Below are 16,880 nucleotides of genomic sequence, written 5' to 3' on the forward strand. Positions count from 1 at the left end.
AGCTTTTTTGATAAGGGAGCTGATGTTCAGGTCCCACTTGAGGTCCTGAGTGATGATGGTCCCCAGGAAGCAGAAGTACTCCACAGAGCTCACTGTAGAGTCTCCCAGGGTGAGGGGGGCTGGGTTCTTCCTGAAGTCTGCTATCATCTCCACTGTCTTTAAAGCGTTGAGCTCCAGGTTGTTCTGGCTGCACCAGGACACCAGCCGGTCTGTCTCCCAACTGTGGTCAGACTCGTCTCCATCAGAGATGAGACCGATGATGGTCGTGTCGTCTGCAAACTTCAGGAGTTTGACCGGCTGGTGAGAGGAGATGCAGCTGTTGGTGTACAGGGAGAAGAGCAGAGGACAAAGAACACAGCCCTGAGGAGATCCAGTGCTGATGGTCCGGGGAGCAGAGATGGTTTTTCCCAGCTTCACGTGCTGCCTCCTGTCAGACAGGAAGTATGTGATCCACTTGCAGGTGGAGTCTGGCACGTTCCGCTGGGAAAGCTTGTCCTGAAGGAGAGCTGGGATTATAGTGTTGAAAGCAGAGCTGAAGTCCACAAACAGGATCCTGGCGTAGGAGCCTGGGGAGTCCAGGTGCTGGAGGATGAAGTGGAGAGCCAGGTTTACAGCATCGTCTACAGACTGTTGGATCTATAGGCAAACTGCAGGGGGTCCAGGTGGGGGTCGGTGATGTCCTTGATGTAAGAGAGCATGAGGCGTTCAAAGGACTTCATGACCACAGATGTCAGAGCGACGGGTCTGTAGTCATTAAGTCCTGTGATCCTCAGCTTTTTAGGGACTTTTTAATGTCTGAAAGAAGAATGCCTTGAAGCAGACATTGATGTCCTGAAGCAGGGCGTTGGGTTCCAAAGCCTGTCCAGCAACGATGACCAAGGCCTGAGATGCATGTTGATTGTCATTTCCCAGTGTCAGGACGTAGGGGTATGGTCTGGATGCCTTGGCCTCATGGAGGCATTCCACCATGTTTATTCCAGGCTAAAAAAGAGCAAGTGAGAGCGAATGAGTGAGTAAGGACTCAATGTCTACCAACTAGTATGATAGAATTAAAAAATAGACATTGTGAGGAACATTTTCCTGGTCCTTACAAGAAAAAAGATTGTTTTAAGATCTGATCAATGGTCCAATTATTGTCCCTAATGCACTTGGCCCTGTAGACTGCTGTGTCCTGCATGTATGTCTTTACCTGGCTGAGGGGCTGAGAATTTTTTCCCAACCATTCTTTAAGCTGTGATGCAAGTTTGTCTGATATGTTACATTCTATAAAAAAGAACACAAGAATGTTGTCAGACACCAAAATATGGATGTTTTGGTTATCAAATAATTTTTAAGTTTAATAATTACCTGGTATGAGAGCCCTTGTAAGAGTGCCATCATCTAGTGTTTGAGGCAGTGTCTGTGCCATCTTCTGCAACCTGCTGGTTGATCTTAGCCTCTTCCTGATGTACCGCAGCCTTCTGTTCAGGGTGTACCATATTTCCTGCCAAGAAACCAAAATATTTGATTAATAGATAGACACATTTTGATTTTGACATCATGGGCTACATCTAGAACAGGATTTCCTGTATGATAGCTTGTCCTCAGAAGAAGACAAATTATTGTTCTTGCTGCTTAGTGCGTAACACCGAGCATCAACCAGCAGGGAAGCAGTCAGAATAATCCATGTCAGTACAACTTATATTTTCCTTTTAATAGTATCTTACTCATTGTTTTAAATTTGGAGAAAAATAATAAAATGTATATGCATTTAAATGTATTAAATATTTTTAAAAATCATAAATCTAATCGCAATATGTCAGAAAAATCACAATTAGGTTTTTTGTCAAAATTGTGCAGCCCTACATGGAAGCTATTGGAAAAAAGAGGAAATTACATTTCATATGAATTTATTTTTTTTGAAAATGGAATGCAGTCAACTCCATGACTATCCAAATTAATTCAACTTTATTTATACAGCACAAAACACAACAAAGTCATCTGAAGGCACTGAACAAAATATAAAGTTCATAGTAAAAAAGAGAGAACCCAACAAGATCCACATGAACAAGCATTTAGCGACAGTGGGAAGAAAAAACTCCCTCTTTTTTTATAGGAAAAAATCTCCAGCGGAATAGTCCATCCGAGTGTCCCAGGCTTGTTGGGCCACGGACCACTGATCAGTCCATCTGAATGTTTCAGACTAGTTGAGCTGCGAATCATTGATCAGCGCATCCGGGTGTCCCAGACTAGTTGAGCCGTGAACCATTGATCAGCCCATTTGAGTGTTCCAGACGAGTTGAGCCGCGAACCATTGAGTAGTCCATCCGAGTGCTCCAGACTAGTTGAGCTGCGAACCACTGATCAGCTCATCCGAGTGTCCCAGATTAATTGAGCCGTGAGCCATCGATCTGGAACTGCCAGCTCCAGCATCAAGGCACCTGAAACAGAAGAGAGTGGAGGGCAAGGAGAAGGCACAGACTGCAGAAAAAAAAAAATGATATATATATATATGGGAGGGATATCAGTGTAAATGGTGTGAAGCAGTGCGAGCAGTATGATGGGTAATGCAAAGAGGAAAGAAGTGGGGGGTTGTCTACAACCTGGCACAACGGTGTCTGACTGGACATCATCCCATTGCAGCCCATTAGAGCTATGTGTAGATGGTAGATCATGTTTGAATATAATGTTGGTGTTCTACTATATAACCTTAGTTCCTATTTTTAGGCTTAGAGCTTTGTTCCTAGTGGTTAGGTTAACGCTATTATACGGTATACGCTTTAGGATATAAGTAGGTTTTGAGTTTACTTTTAAAGGTGGAGAGAGTAGCAGCCTCCCGTACTAAAACTGGGAGCTGGTTCCAAAGGCGAGGAGCCTGGTAGCTGAATGCTCTGCCTCCTGTTCTACATTTAGACACTATAAGAATTTCCAGAACACCGGCCGACTGAGAGTGGAGTGTTCTGCCCGGAAGGGCACTAACAGGTCTTGAAGATACACAGGAGCTTGATAATGTAGAGCTTTGTATGCTAACAGGAGGATTTTAAACTCTATTCTAGATTTTACAAGAAGCCAATGAAGGGAAACATGCTCTCTCCTGTTAGTACCTGTTTGTATCCTAGCTGCAGCATTCTGAATTAACTGGAGACTTTTTAGTGAGTTACTAGGACATCCTGAAAGTAGGGAGTTACAATAATCTAAGATAGATGTAACAAATGCATGGATTATTTTTTAGCATCACTCTGGGCCAAGATATTTCTGATTTTAGAGATATTATGGATGTGGAAGAAGGCTGTCCTTGTGATTCGTTTAATATGAGAATTAAAAGAGAAGTCAGTATTAAAGATAATGCCTAAGTTTTTTTACTGTGGTCAGTTCAGATAGACCAAGTGGAGTGAAGCTATGTAAATAAAAGCTGCATGTTGATGATACCTCAGGTGCTGTTTTGTTTAAGAAATTATTGAGCACTCCTGCAGGGGGGAGATTAGCTTTGTTTCTAATTGTTAGAATTTTATCAGTAAAGAAGTTGATGAAGTCATCACTGCTCAGGTTAACAGGAATAGAGGGTTCGACAGAGTTGTGGTTTTTGGTGAGCCTGGCTACAGTGTTGAATAGAAACCGAGGATTATTTTTGTTTTCCTCTATTAGATTTGAGTAATAGAAAGTTCGAGCTTTGCAAAGAGCTTTTTTACAAGTTAAACTCTTTCTCTAGGCTACATGAACTTCTACCATGTTTGAAGAGACCCACTTCCTTTCCAATTTCCGCGATGTCTGTTTTAAAAGACGCAATTCAGAATTATACCAGGGAGCAACCTTTTTATGACAATATCGCCCGATTGAATGACCTCATGTCGGGCCTGGATATCAAGCCGCGCACCTATGCCAGAGCAGTGGTGTCAGAATGAGGTGAGCTAACTGACCAAGACTTAAAGTCTGTGGAGCAACAAGTGGTCCGGTTCATAAACAGCAAAGGAATTGTTTTGGACAGTAAGGACATTGAGGCCTGCCACTCGCTGCCTCGCAAGGACAAACAACTCAAATCAAGTATAATATTGAGATTTACAAATAGGAAACAAAAAATTGCACTACTCAAGCAAGGGAGAAACCTGAAAGGGACAAATGTGTACATCAATGAATATTTGACAAAAAAAAACTCTGACATAGCCAGACACGCTCGACAACTTCGCAAAGAAAACAAAATCCAGGCAACATGGACATCCAATGTTGTGTTCATAAAATTGAATGGATCTCCTGAACAGGCTAAAGTTCTGCTGACTAAGGAATGTTCTGAACTGGATAAGTACACATAAGGTAATAAATAACCTAACTTCCATTCACCATGACAGATACTCTAGCTAACGACTCATCTCATCTGACAATGAGGATACAGGTGATATTCAGGAGTCAGAGTTGGAAATATTTTCAAATGAACACAAACCAATGAATATGCTAAATAATATGGATCCTGATATACATCTTTGCAATACTATCTCTAATAACTGTAAATATTATTGCAATGAACAAATTAAATCATTAAATAAGGCAGACCGTATGTCAATAATGCACCTAAACTGCCGCAGCTTATATGCAAACTTTGAGTATATTAAAGAATTTACGAGCAAGCTAGTTGTTTAACTCAATATTATTGCATTATCAGAGACATGGATACATGAAAACAAATATGGGAATTTTAAACTTGACGACTATCAAACGTACAATCAAAACAGGCAGCATAAATCTGGTGGTGGGGTTGCACTCTATGTGCAAAAACAATTGAAAGCTCAGAAGGTTGATTGTATGACTATGGAAGTAGATCATATGTTTGAATGTGTCACGGTTGAGATGTTTGCTGAAAAAAGGAGAAAAAAATGCTTGTATCCTGCATATATAAAGCACCGGGTGCAGACATGGAAGTGTTCACTGATCACATGGAAAGGTTGTTTACAAATAGAAGTCAAAGATCTAATTATGTGGGGATTTCAACATAGATTTATTAAAAGCAAAATGACATTGACCCACTGGAAAATATATAGACGCTATGTACAGTCTTTTTTTATATCCAGTGATTACACGTCCTACAAGGATTACTGCACACTGAGCTACTTTAATCGATAATATATTCACAAATATTCATAATACTAACATATCAAGTGGATTGCTGGTTAATGATAACAGCAATTACTTGCCAATTTTCATATTCTTTGAAAAAATAAAAAATACAGAAAAGATGAGTAAAACAATACCAAAAAAATCAGACTAAGATCTGAACAATCAATAAATGTTCTGAACCAAAGCCTGTCCAAACATAATTGGGACGATGTTCTTGGAGAAAATGATGAAAATAAAGCACATAATAGCTTTGTTAATACATTTAAAAACTTATATGATCAACATTGCCATATAAAAACATATAGATATACGCAGATGAATAAAACAAGTCCATGGATGACAAAAGGATTATTAAATGCGTGAAAAACAAAAAATACCTTGTATAAGACTTTCATACAAAGAACAAAAGAAAAATATAAAAAGTACAAAAATAAATTAGTAAGTATAATAAAAAAACTGTAAGAAACAGTACTACAGAAATTTGATTGAGAGATATAAAAATAATATGAAAGGTCTCTGGGGAGTATTGAATAATGTAATTAACAAGGATTATAAAAATTCTACCTTCCCAGATTACATGATTAAAGATGAAAAAATAACAAATATGGATACACTTAGGGCTGTCAAAATTGCTCAAAAATGACGTTCGAATATTCCCTTCGAATTATTCGAATATCTTTTTTTTTTTTTTTAATTGACAAAAAAATATATATATCAGGTGGCGCATGTTGCCAATAACAGGACAAATTAATACAAAGAAACATTACCTACTTGTTTTTTTTAATTCAAGTTAAAACATTTGACAATCTTGAACGTATTCTTGCCCGCATTCTCACGCTCTCTGCGCTTAACCAAATGTAGCAGGCTTCAGTCAGTGATTCAAACATTTTTTACAGTATAGAACTGAACGCTCCGAGCAAGCTGCGGTAAACATGGAACTTTTCTACCTACTTTATTAATGAATATCTATTCACTCAAGTACAGTAGCCTACACTTTAGTAATATTTCGGTTTAATGTGAAATAAAATGTGACAACAAATAACATACCCTGAGGTTCATAAAAAATGAAGTGCAATTAAAACCGAAAAAGGCTACTTACATTCTTGGTGCTTCTATAAAAAAGGAAACAAAACTGGCTGCGCTATCACTGGCGTCGGATCATGCCTCAAGGCCTGAAGGCCTACAGGTTATTTGCCAAAAACACAAGATGATCCACATTTGAAGGGGCCAGAGCTGATCGCTTTTTATTTACTATATTCCCAGCTGTGGAAAATACGCGTTCAGAGTGCACTGATGATCCGGGGATGGAAAGATATTTCTTTGCCATCTGAGCGACGTGAGGGTATCTCCCAGAGCTTTCCACCACATGAGAGGATTTTGTTGCGCAGGAATTGGAGATTCTTGTTCATACATCGACATCTCTTTTTGAAGCAGCAGGCTGATGTCCTCCTGGTCTGGGCTGTCCGTGCAATACATGTCTCTGAAGAGAAACCCCATAGCAGATAACGCAGTTTCCTCTGCGGGTTGCGTTTGCTGATCACGGGGTTGTTCGCAAAGGGCCTCACTGCCTGTGCTTTTTGACACATTCACTTGTTTCATCTCCTCCAGAATAGCCACCTGCACCTGCCGTCTCTGCTCCTCTTTCAAATGAACAAGGCATTGAAAGCGTGTATCCAGGTAACTCGCTTTGTTAAGCAGCATAAATGCGCCCTTTTCCTCACAATAACGCTTCTCCAGATCTGTGGCGATCTTTGTTATCATCTCTGACAATGCCGGTGGTTCTGGTCCATCTGGCGTTCGCTTTTCCAGTTGTGCGAGCAGAACATGTATTAAAGGCAGCGCAGCCGACGCAGTTGAAAGTGCTTCTGTTGCCACTTTAAAGGGTTTAAGGGCCTCTTGCACCCGCAATAACTAAGTAAATATAATGTGTTGATATTATAGGACAGTTTTGCATTTGTCCAGCCTATTACTGTACATTTCATACACTAGTATGCTTACCTTTTCCATTAGGGACCATTCGATTGTGGTGAGCTCCATTCTTGACACTTTTTTCTCACAAATGACAGCAGACACTGCTGCTTGCTGCTCCGATGCATGGCAGATCATTTCATAAGTGCTGTTCCATCGCATTAGACAGTCATTAAGATTGGATGCGGTACCTCGATTCCATTTCTTGACAAAACTCCCCAAAGCCTGCCCCATCCACGGCACTGATCGGTCTCATGTCCTTACAAATGAACGATGTTAATTTCCGCGTGATGGCCTCTTGTCGTGTCGCAGACAATGTGCTTGTGGTGGGTGGTGCAAAATAAGTGTCAAGACATGGCTGTTTAGATGTAATTCCACACATCATGCCAAGCTCCTTTGGATGCACATTTTTGAGATGTAACCTCATGTTGCTAGTGGTTGAATGGTATGCTAACTGCATCTTACATAGCTTGCATACTACATTATCTCGTGGATCCACAAATTTACCTTCTACCGACCAAAATCCAAAGTACTTCCAGACACGGATTTTTAGATGTGTTGGGGTTAAAATCACTTTCACTGCTGCGGTCTGCACTTTCTGCCATCTTCCATATGCACTGTCGGGACCTGACGTCACTCCTGCGACCAGTCTCTGACCCCTCAAGCAGCGTGAGCACAGCAGACAATGTTTTTAGTAATATTCAAATATGAATTTTCACATTCAAATTTTAATATTTTTTACTATTTGAATATATATTCAAATTTAGAATATTCGTTGACAGCCCTAATGCATCTAATGATTTTTTTGTTAACATTGGTCCACAACTAGCATCAAAGATTGTCACCACAGATTAAAATAATGTCGGTTAAAGAAGTCAAATTGTACACTCACGGTTTCTAACTGCAACAAATGAAAATTAAAATATCAAAATAGTCAATGGTTGTAAAAATAAAAAGTCCACAGATTGGAATGACCTTGATATGACTATAGTTAATAAAGTAATATGTAATATAGCAACACCTCTAACCCATATCTGCAATGTATCTTTTCTTAATGGGGAAGTTCCTAAGCTCATGAAAATCGCAAAGGTCACTCCAATTTATAAAAATGGTGCTAATCATGAGTTCACAAACAATCGACCTATTTCTATACTTTCTCAATTATCAAAAATATTGGAAAAACGTTTTGTTGCACGCCTGAATGGCTTTATTAGTAAGTATAGTTTACTTCACGATAGTCAATACGGTTTTAGAAACAATAGATCAACTGCTCTTGCACTGATTGATCTAATAGAATATATGTGATAAAATAGACAGCAAACTGTACTCTGTAGGTATATTCATAGATCTCCAAAAAGCATTTGATACTATAGACCATGAAATACTTTTAAAGAAACTACAACAAAATGGGATGAGGGGAATTGCCTACAGCTGGGTGAAGTCATATTTAACTGATAGACAGCAATTTGTACAGGTGGGTGATCAAAGGTCAAGATGGAGGAGCATCACTTCTGGAGTCCCTCAAGGTTCGGTATTGGGACCAATATTGTTCCTGTTGTACATTAACGATCTGTGCCATGCGTCGTCTAAACTTAAATCTATATTATTTGCAGATGACACCACAATCTTATATTCAGGCAAAAATCTCCAGCTACTTGTGAATGAAATCACAGCGGAGATAGATAAACTCAAAGTATGGTTCAATCAAAACAAATTGTCGCTAAATATAATGAAAACAAAAGTGATGTTATTTGGTAAATGTAAGGAGGATGTACAGTTTCAAATCAAAATTGACAATATTGAAATAGAAAGAGTAAAAGAAATAATGAATTCCTAGGAGTGATTCTTAGTCACAACATTAGCTGGACACCACAAATAAACAGTAGATGTACTAAATTAGCAAAAAATATCGCTATTATGGGTAAGTGTAGATATGTATTGGACCAGCAAGCTCTCCTCATCTTGTACTAATCGCTCATATTTCCTTACCTCAATTACTGCATGGAGATCTGGGGAAAAACATACAGTAGTTACCTAGAGACAGTACTTAAACTACAAAAAAAAGCCATTAGGATAGTGCACAACGTTGGGTTCAGGGACCACACTAACACACTGTTTATAAAATCTAACCTTCTAAAACTTGAAGATCTAGTAAAACTAAAAGTGCTTCTAATCGTATTTAAAGCAAGGGCTAACCAACTTCCTAGCAACATCCAACAACTATTCATCAACAGAGAAGGCGGATATAATTTGCGGGGAACGCTTAATTTTAAAGTGCGGTGTGTTTGTACTACCCTCAGGAGCCAATGTGTCACTCGAAGAGGTGTGAACTTATAGAATGACTTAAAGTATGAATTAAAAAGTGCTGTAAATTTACATCAAAAAACAAATAAGAAAACTATCTTAACGCAATATGGCAAATGAAACCACTAAGCGTGACTTTTGTTGGTGTCGCCGACAACTAAATGAGTATAGGATAATAGAATCATATCATACTGATACACCTACTGTCACCAATGATCTGTTAAATAAATAAAGTGATGTAAGCCTACTAAATAATCAACTTATCACTCACATACTGACTTTTGATATTATTATACTCAATTAATACATAAAACATTCTTGTATTCCTGCTTACTACGGTCTAGCAATATGTAGTATGCTGTGTTAATGTTATCCTTCACAACAATAACTCAAACAATGTACAGCAATCTTATAAGCTTGTGACAATATACGCTTGATGTGGAATGTAGCTATAAGCTTTTACCATGTCAAATGCTGCAATTTGTAAGGTCTATGTTATTGTTTGTATGGTTGAAAATGCAACTGTAATAAAAAAGGGGTATTCTCACATAAGCTTCCTTGCTTAAGCCTACTCCTTTAGAGCTTCCATTACTGTGTAATGATATGATTACTGTAAGTAAATTAATGTAAACAGCTCAAATAAACTAAACTAAACTAAAAAAGTAAGGGACTTATCTATGGAAGTGCTAGTTGTAACTGCCGGTTTATTCTCAGCTAGTCATGAGCTTGTGGAGTTGTGAATCACAGACTATAGTTTTAATTTTACCATTTGTGCTCCATGTAAATTAGGGTGGACACCATCTTTCTTGAATAGATCGGCACATTTCCAAAAGAGGTCAAAGTTATCAATAAATGTGAAATTATGGAGTTTGCAGTAGGATTTTAAGAAGTTGTGCTGCTGTAATAGGCGACTAAATCGTTCCATACCCCTATTTAATGTAGGAAGAGGGCCAGAAATGAATATTGATTTCCCACTTGCCTTTAGAACATTAAAGGGATAGTTCGCCTATTTAAGACATGACATTGTATGCAATCCTCACCAGCACTATAGTGCATACACATTGTTTCACTGAGTGGTCACCTCCCTGGTCCGAGTTCTGGCCGTTTGAAGTTGGTCAAGAAAGTAGTCCCGGTTAGTTTCCGGGGCCACAAAACTGTGCGTTTTTAATAGAAAAAAAAATATGCGTTTGAAAACTTGATTCATTTACATCACAAAACCGCCCACAAAAAAAATTCATACCTCCAGTTTTAATCGGCACTATTTTCTCTTCCGTTTCCCTCAATCCGCGCTGCCGTCAACGTCATCGGTGCGCCTAATCCCATCAGCTGTTGATAGCGCGACTCGCGGACAACATGTCTGACTCCGCCGATGGCAACCAGCCAAAGCTGTCTCTGCGGCCATCTTGCGGTGCTCACGGAACGAAAGCGGCTCCATTGTCCCCAGCAGCTTACAAAAACAGCAGCTAACTATCACAGCAGCTAACTACAACAGCAGCCAACAATCAGAGCTGCTAACTATAACAGCAGCTAACTATCACATTGACCAACAAACACAGACCACACAAACACTGACCAGACAAACACTGACCCAACTAAAGCTAAGCCTGAGGTAAAGGTTGTTTCTGTGAAAATCGCAGAGGAGGGCAGCAGCAACACACGGCACTGTCTACAGGGCGGCCATCTTGTGTTTTGAGTAGCAATGCAGACTTCACATCTGTGGATGAGGAAAAAATATTTCTTACCTTTAAATCTTTCTACAAGGTCTGTCAGCTTCCACTCTGTCAAAGTGTTGAAAGCTGTCCATTGATCTGAAACAAACATTAAAAAAAGATTAAGCAAAAATAAAATATCTACTGTATTAAATATTCAGATATCACAATGCCAACAGCAATGCAGACAAGCAGCAGAATGTACTCCAATGTGACAATAACAAGCTTGTATGTGAGTAGGGTTGCCACCTTTCAGAAAAGAAAATAAGGGACACACGGGATTGTGAACAAAATCCTCAAAAATAGAAACATTTGGACATAGAACAGTGTTTCCCAAACATTATTGCCCCATGTACCCCTTAGCTCATGTTCTACATTATTTATTAGTGTCTGCAGGCTCGTCTAAACTCTTTCCGTTCTCGTCCAACATTAACCTTGAATTTAAGCCTTTTTGTTTATTTATTTCTGATGTTTTGCTCATTCACCTTTTGGTGTATTTTATGGCCTGCAACCATTATTCTCAAAGGAGCTTCTCTCACCTGGATTAAAATCCTTACGGAGCTGAAAAAAATACCTTCTCATTGAAGACAATATAGTGTATAAATGCTATATATATGCTATACGAAGTTACAATTATATCGAATAATATTAATAATTAATATTTTTTTAGTTGATGTATTTGTAGTGCTACAAAAAATAACTTGAATATGATAACACATGATCATGTCGGTCAACACACACACATAATAGTATATATATATATATATATATATATATATATATATATATATATATATATATATATATATATACACTAACTGCTAGATTCTTGCAACATATCAAGACTGCATATTAATCCGGCACGATGGCAGTTAATTAAATACTTCCCCACACAAATAAAATTTCTATTTTCTTCCAGAAGAGTCTTTTAGTTGGTTTAGTTATCTTACCAGGGATTTAAAACATAAGGTTAACCACAGATGCAAGGAAAGTTTATGGTTGATGAGAGTTATTGCACAATGTGATTCATTTTTAGGTTGACAAATTGTTTTATCATGATTTTTTTTGGTGTCAATGTAATTTATCATTAATTATTTTAATATTTTCTTATAGCTATTGCAAAAGAGTCAAGTAGCCACAGGTTACAGATCCCTATCCTAGGGGTATATGTACCCCAGTTTTGGAACCACTAGAATATACAGAAATCGCTACAAACACTTTTAACCTATGGAATATATATAATATAAAATAAAATATGAATGTATTAATTTAATTAATGTTAACCTATCAGTACGGTTTTTGCTAAAAGGCCATACATAATATGCCTATTATATTGCCTAATACAACTGTAATAATAAATAAATGATCTTTCATTTAACTTTAAAACCTCCAGATCCTAAACATTAAATCAAATCCCAGTATCCATCCAATCTTGCAAGCTTACAATCCAACCATTAAGTGCCTTACTGTATTTCCTCTAGAGACGATGGATTTATGAAGAACTTCTCAGATTGTTCTTGTCTACAGTGTTGTTCTCCTGAGGCTGTTTGATGTCAGACAGATCATCGTGTGACACTGAAAACTCTAAAGTTGGGCATGTTTAGCGCTGGTGTGTGTCATCTCTCTCTCCAACAGTCCGTGAAAGCACCACACACACAGCCAGGTGCACGACACACAAAGTGGGGGTCCTATGTAGATCCCACCAGCACAATGTTGCTGGCCTTGGCATTTCCTGCGTTTTTGTGTGTGACGGTCTGACGGACATGTCTAGTGTTCTGGTCATTTATGCAAATACGGAACAAACAGCGTTCCATTTTGGCTCAGTCCGGGACGTACCATTTAATGGCCAAATAAGGAACGATTCCGTATATTAAGGGACGGGTGGAAACCCTATTTGTGAGTGAACACAGCCATTTTATTTAGCATCACAAAATATAGAGAAACCGATCCTCCCTATATAATAAAATACATACATGTAAAGTTAGATAACTTTATAACAATTACTAGGTTTTTACTTCACAAAAATATTACTGACTGTTGCAGTCTGATGTAAACAGCCTAAACAACCTCCGTTCCATGGGCAGACGTTCTGTCTGCTCTCCTTGAATAGTTATTTTAGGAATCCAATAAAACTGTCCATTATTTCCCCCTGGCTTCGCTCTGTTTGAGCAACCCATGTGACATGACACACGACTAGCAAACTAACTACCGGTACCTGGTTATATTAGCCTGCTAGCAAAAAAAACAAAACAAAAACGAGTCTGCTCGCTGGCAAACTCAAAATAAACATGACCATGCGTCCATGGGCATTATGAACTAACTTTCATGGATTATTTCGGTAAATTACCGAGACCAAACCGAAAAGCTGTATCCTTGTGTGCTTCCATGATAACGGCTAAATAGTTAGCTCGGGTTAGCTATGTTGTTAGCCAAACCAACCAACTAGCCTCGACTACATTAAAGAAAATATTATTTTAATCGGTAATGCAACACAGACAATGTGAATTAGATATGTAGTGTGCACAAACCTTTTATTGTTGATTTGCCTCGCCACGAGGATGATGAGTCAGGTTCTCCCGGTGCTAACATGAGAGCATAAAGTGCATAAAGTCTCCCTCTGTCGACATGACGTTCGAAGCCCAAACAACCCAGGTGCTGAGTCAACCGATGTATGTTGGGTTGATGGATTTTGACCCAGCGCGTGAGATGCACAAAATAATCCAACACTCACTCTGGTAAAATAATCTAAATCTCTGCCAGACTCGCTTCCTACACCGTCAGCCATGGCGAGTTTATACCTCGACTTTTGACCTCATAAGGAGAACTGAACCAGTGTGAAAAGGACTCCCCCATAGACATTAACGTAGACGCCGCATCGACTGTGGAGGGACACGCCAACAGTGCCAGGCAGTGGTGCATGGACAATACGACTGAAAGAGGTATTTCTCAATCTCTAAGTAGAATTATTCGTTTGAACCGATTTCCAAACTTTATTTATTTTTTATTTTTTTTAAACGTCATACATGTAGCTATGATACTATGGGGTGCCAAGTGTAAAAATTTAGTATAAAAGTGAACACATTTTCATTATTTATCTCACTTTTCTCATATTTAGCACATTTTCCTACATCTAACCACATATATATAGAGGTAAAAAATAAATAAATATATATATATATATTAAATACATATTTAAATCTAAATGGTATAGGTTATATTTAAATGTTAAATCGTATATCTAAATATTAAATCGAATTGTAAATATGAACTCTAAATGTTTAAATCTAAATGTAAATATTATATATTAAATCTAAATGTTTAAATCTAAATGTTATATATCATATCTAAATGCTTAATCTTATATCTAAATGTTAAATGTGAAATCTAAATGTTAAATCTAAATCTAAATGTTAAATCTAAATGTTAAGTCTAAATCTAAATGTTCAAATCTTAATCTAAATGTTAAATCTAAATCTAAATGTTGAACCTAAATGTTTCGCACATATGCTATTGACTCCGCCCCTTGTAATCTCAACCAATACACAAGCAAAGACACACACAGCCGCTCCCACCCACCTCTTCACCTATGCTTGCCTGGGTGATATGTATGGCTGGTTCTCTCCCGGCGGTGGACATCGAGCGCACGGTCATTGCAGGTGTACGAGCTGCACTTCAAAGTACACTCCCAACACAACAGTGCAACACAGTTATTAAAATGTATTTTAATGCTGTATTTTGTCAATGTTTGTTAATTTGATGCGACATGCTGAGAACCATGGGCCACCTTTCTAATTTCATCTTTTTGGGGATACAATGAGAATACCACTAACTATAATATAAAGTATTAATAATAATTTAAAAATACAATGATATGAGAAAATAATGATAATTATAAGATTAGCAATAACAATAATACAGTAGTAGTACAATTATACAATAATAATAATAAATTGTCAAATGCAATGTATAGCCTTAAACAATGTTGTCAATAACAACCTGAGCACATCTGAACGTTTTCTGGGTTGCTTTTGTTCTATTTATATCTATCTATCTATCTATCTATCTATCTGTGCAGATACCTGGCCACAGGTGACTCCTACAGGACCACAGCTAACAGCTATGGACGAGAGGTCTTTACATCGTACTTCTCTGCAGGAGCTGTTCCATGGCTAGACATATTGCACTAGCACACCCAAAACGACTATTTTAAGAGCCAACCACATACTTCTATAGAGCAAACTTCCTACTGTATTAACATGTGTATAATAAATATGGAAGAATGGGAGCGAAACGTCTGTCAGCTTCATTTTTAACCAGAAAGAAATAATCCGAGAAACCTCACCTCTGAAATTAATTTAAGGCATTAAAGGTCTCACAGAGAATCAATATGAGGAAACCATATATTCTTGTATGAAAATATATAACCTTGATGTGATGTACACATAGCTGTTAAGATGCATTGATAGAAATTAAAAAGAAAGCAAAAGTACACTTCAAAATGTGTTTTTAATCAACAATTCTGAAAGAACACCATTTACATTAACATTATAGTACCTGAATTTTAAACAAACTACTTACTTCAATATTATAATACTTACATAATAAACAAACTATTATAAACAACTATTCACAATGTGATTCCTGCCATGCAAAGAGTGCCCCCACCCCAGCCCATCCAGCCCAATCAAAAACCTAATTAAAATTTTCCAAATTTAGTGTTACCGGATGATAATCAAGAAGTTTATAACTTTGAAATTTAACATTCCCTAAATTCTGGTGGCACTTTTTTCAGGGTAGGAAGCAGGCCTCTTAAAAACATCTCATCCTCAGTCAGAGCTGGTGGTGAGAATGAGGTCTCCTGAAGGTCTGTAGGATAAGCTGCTCCACGTCTCTTGGAGGGCCTTGGCTGGGCCTCTTCTTTGCTCTTTTTCCTTAAAAAAAACAAAACACTTTATATATATTTTAATAGCTTATCAAGTCACTGTTACCTAAATAAGATCATAGAGATATTTTAATTAAACATTAAATGAGGTAATGATCAACATTGTCATCACTGATATACCAAGCATTTATAGATACATTTTATTTATAACAGAATGCAAAACAACTTCTGTCATGTTCATATCAGTTGTTTTGGCTGCACTTGTTTCTGCAGGAGATGCTGCAGAAACAAACCATCATCATCATCACCACCAGCATCAGCATCTTCTCCTGCTCCCTGAGCACTATCTGTTCCCCCTCCCTGTCCTTCTCCATCACTCATCTGATTGTTTACCTCTGAGTGACAGCAAACACAATATATGAAACACTACTATACATTTTAAATCATCATACTAGATTTAGATCCCCCCCTCCCACTAGAAGAATCCCTGTGATGCATAAAGGCCTGAATATTAATCTGGTATATATTTATATATGTCTGCACTGATAAACAAACCTCCAGTCTCTGATGGTTGACCATACTCTGCGGTCCTGTCTTCCTCAACCCTCTGCCCCATGTTGCTGCTTGTCTCTCGCGGTGAAACAAAGGGGTCAATGAAGGACATGACCACAGGGTATTTCCACTGTTTGGATGTTCCTGCAGCTGACCCACTACGCTTCTCCTGACTTTTTTTCCTCTCATAAACAATCAGTGAAAAAAGCAGTTTACAGTTAATAATCGTATCATTATGGCAAGATTCTTTGTACACAAATGTAAATTTGGTGACACTAAACCTGTTTTTTCTAAAATAACTAATATCTCTGAAGGACTCTTTAAAACTATGTAACTCCAAGAAGGCTCAGTGGCTTTATTATAATCTAATAGCTATGTCT

The 16,880-nt window shown here is 37.9% G+C and overlaps 1 long non-coding RNA gene across 2 annotated transcripts; it reads right to left on the reverse strand.

The window, feature by feature from the left end:
- Positions 1-658: 658 nt before the first annotated feature.
- Positions 659-13,973, reverse strand: LOC114466005 (uncharacterized). 2 transcript variants are annotated; one of them, XR_003674373.1, is made up of 5 exons: positions 13,595-13,973; positions 11,100-11,165; positions 1,348-1,483; positions 1,190-1,263; positions 659-981 (listed from the first exon to the last, which is right to left on the reverse strand). It is a non-coding gene; the product is annotated as an uncharacterized LOC114466005 (long non-coding RNA). The 2 variants fall into 2 exon arrangements; XR_003674374.1 differs by having other exon boundaries at positions 1,092-1,263.
- Positions 13,974-16,880: the final 2,907 nt, after the last annotated feature.

This window comes from Gouania willdenowi, chromosome 1 (genome assembly GCF_900634775.1).
Source record: "Gouania willdenowi chromosome 1, fGouWil2.1, whole genome shotgun sequence".
NCBI classification, from domain to species: Eukaryota; Metazoa; Chordata; class Actinopteri; order Blenniiformes; family Gobiesocidae; genus Gouania; species Gouania willdenowi.